The sequence below is a fragment of the Myotis davidii genome, unplaced genomic scaffold (genome assembly GCF_000327345.1).
Source record: "Myotis davidii unplaced genomic scaffold, ASM32734v1 scaffold698, whole genome shotgun sequence".
Classification (NCBI taxonomy): domain Eukaryota; kingdom Metazoa; phylum Chordata; class Mammalia; order Chiroptera; family Vespertilionidae; genus Myotis; species Myotis davidii.
The window spans coordinates 796444-799263 of record NW_006290032.1 but is presented as its reverse complement, the minus strand read 5'-3'; the positions used below and the strand labels follow the sequence as shown (position 1 = coordinate 799263).

General features: G+C 61.6%; 1 long non-coding RNA gene across 2 annotated transcripts in view; it reads right to left on the bottom strand.

The window, feature by feature from the left end:
* Nucleotides 1-2820, bottom strand: part of LOC102765969 — a 16072-nt gene that overhangs the window by 2320 nt on the left and 10932 nt on the right. For both annotated transcript variants that reach the window (XR_435623.1, XR_001513700.1), the window contains exon 2: nucleotides 1627-1655. This is a non-coding gene — a long non-coding RNA (uncharacterized LOC102765969). The remainder of the gene's footprint in view (nucleotides 1-1626; nucleotides 1656-2820) is intronic.

The following is a 2820-nucleotide window of genomic DNA, read 5'->3' as shown; positions in this document are numbered from 1 at the left end:
GCTCAGCTCCCAGGTCCCCCCGAGTCCCTGCAGACACACTCGGGGATCATCTGTCCGGACACCCCGAGTCCCTGCAGACACACTCGGGGCTCATCTGTCCGGTCACCACCCCGAGTCCCTGCAGACACACTCGGGGCTCACCTGTCCGGACACCCCGAGTCCCTGCAGACACACTCGGGGCTCATCTGTACGGATACCCCGAGTCCCCTGAGAGGCACTCGGGGCTCATCTGGGTGGACACCCCAAGTCCCTGCAGATGCACTCGGGGCTCATCTGGGCCAGACACCCTGAGTCCCTGCAGACATACTCGGGGCTCATCTGTCCGGTCACTCCGAGTCCCTGCAGACACACTCGGGGTTCATCTGTCCGGTCACCCCGAGTCCCTGCAGACGCACTCGGGGCTCATCTGTCAGGTCGCCCCGAGTCCCTGCAGACATACTCGGGCTCATCTGTCCGGTCACTCCGAGTCCCTGCAGACACACTCGGGGTTCATCTGTCCGGTCACCCCGAGTCCCTGCAGACGCACTCGGGGCTCATCTGTCAGGTCGCCCCGAGTCCCTGCAGACATACTCGGGCTCATCTGTCCGGTCACTCCGAGTCCCTGCAGACACACTCGGGGTTCATCTGTCCGGTCACCCCGAGTCCCTGCAGACGCACTCGGGGCTCATCTGTCAGGTCGCCCCGAGTCCCTGCAGACATACTCGGGCTCATCTGTCCGGTCACTCCGAGTCCCTGCAGACACACTCGGGGTTCATCTGTCCGGTCACCCCGAGTCCCTGCAGACGCACTCGGGGCTCATCTGTCAGGTCGCCCCGAGTCCCTGCAGACATACTCGGGCTCATCTGTCCGGTCACTCCGAGTCCCTGCAGACACACTCGGGGTTCATCTGTCCGGTCACCCCGAGTCCCTGCAGACGCACTCGGGGCTCATCTGTCAGGTCGCCCCGAGTCCCTGCAGACATACTCGGGCTCATCTGTCCGGTCACTCCGAGTCCCTGCAGACACACTCGGGGTTCATCTGTCCGGTCACCCCGAGTCCCTGCAGACGCACTCGGGGCTCATCTGTCAGGTCGCCCCGAGTCCCTGCAGACATACTCGGGCTCATCTGTCCGGTCACTCCGAGTCCCTGCAGACACACTCGGGGTTCATCTGTCCGGTCACCCCGAGTCCCTGCAGACGTACTCGGGGCTCATCTGGGCCGGACGGTGAACAGGAGGTCAGGCCTGGTGTGTCCGGGCCCCGGAGGGCGGCAGTGAGGATGCCTGTCCTGCACCTGCTGTGGGTGCCCCAGCTCAGGGCTGGCCAACCTCCTGCCCTCCATGGAGGCAGACAAGGCACAATAGGGAACCGTCCACTGGCCCCGGGTCAAGGGACGACCCAGCCTGGGGGGCCATTCGGTGCCAACTGCCATCTCCCGTGCTACCTACCATCATGGGAGCTGATGCCATGCAAGCAACCAGCACCCGGACAGAGAAAAGGTCCCGGCAGGAACTTCGCAAAAGCCGGACACTTTTACCTCAAGGATCACCTACACGGACTCCTGCCGTCACCACCAGAACCTGCTCTCACTCTCACCGCCCATGAACCCGTCTGCACAAACCCACCGCCCACAGTTTAACAACGATACCTTCTCAACATGCAAACGCTGCAGGCGACCTAAAAAAAGAGAAATAAGAAAAAGGAATCAGTAGCAGGCAAGCGAGAAGCAAAACAGCGCATGTCCAGGGCGCTGTCCCCTCCCTCCAAGCGCGTGTCCAAGGACGGATGGCGAGGCGTGAGGGCACACGGCCATTCCGAGCAGAAGCAGCGCGTGACACACGTGTGGATCACCCACGTCAGATGCTGCTCGACTGGACACCAGGGCTTTAAACACGTGAAGGCACAGAGGACGCTGCTCCTGCAGCGGTGAGATGCATGACGCTGGTCCCAGGGCCGTGGCAGGAGGGAGGGCGTGGCCAGGCTCAGGGACACGTCCGGGGCCGTGGTCCACAGCGCAGCCTCGCAGGCCGTCCGCTCTGGTCTGGCCACGTCCAGGGAAGAAAACGTTAGGGCCCTGAAGTCCACACGTTCTGAATTCCCGGAACGAGATTCATGCAAAAAATTCTTTCAGCAGCGTGTCCGCGGCCTGTCACCGCCCAAGCCCACGTGGACATAGGTGGCGGGCCAGTGGTCCGCAGCGCCCACGCCTGTGTGTCAAGGGGGCTGGGCACCCAGTCCGGGCACCTACTTTTCAAACTGTCACTCACTCTGTGTCCCAAACAGCTGGGAAACAAACCCATTCTTCGTCACAGAGGCCGGGGACGGGCCAGGCCACCCAGAAGAGAGGCCCCTGTGAACCTCACTCTATTCTTTCTTCTCTGTTTCATATTGTCTTTCGGTCACGGATACGCTGTGAAAACAAGTCACTCAGCACGGTCTTTTGTTGGAACTGGTTTCTGAGAGGGAGGAGGACAGACGGACGGAGAGGCCACGACCTCGCTGTCCCGGGGGGGCCTCCGTGGCTACTGAGAAGCCGCCTGCACCTGCGGGGTCTGGGGAACTGAAATTTAAATCCGACGTAACGTGGCCACCTGTGGCTGGTGGCTGCTGCGCTAGGATAAAGTTTAAAAAAGGGCACAGAGCCCGGCCAGCGTGGCTCAGTGGTTGAGGGTCGGCCTATGAATCAGGAGGTCACAGCTCGATTCCCCGTCAGGGCACATGCCGGGGTTGTGGGCTCCATCCCCAGTGAGGGGCGTGCAGGAGGCAGCCGATCCACGATTCTCTCTCCTCATTGATGTCTCTGTCTCTCCCTCCCTCTCTGAAATCAATAAAAATATGTATT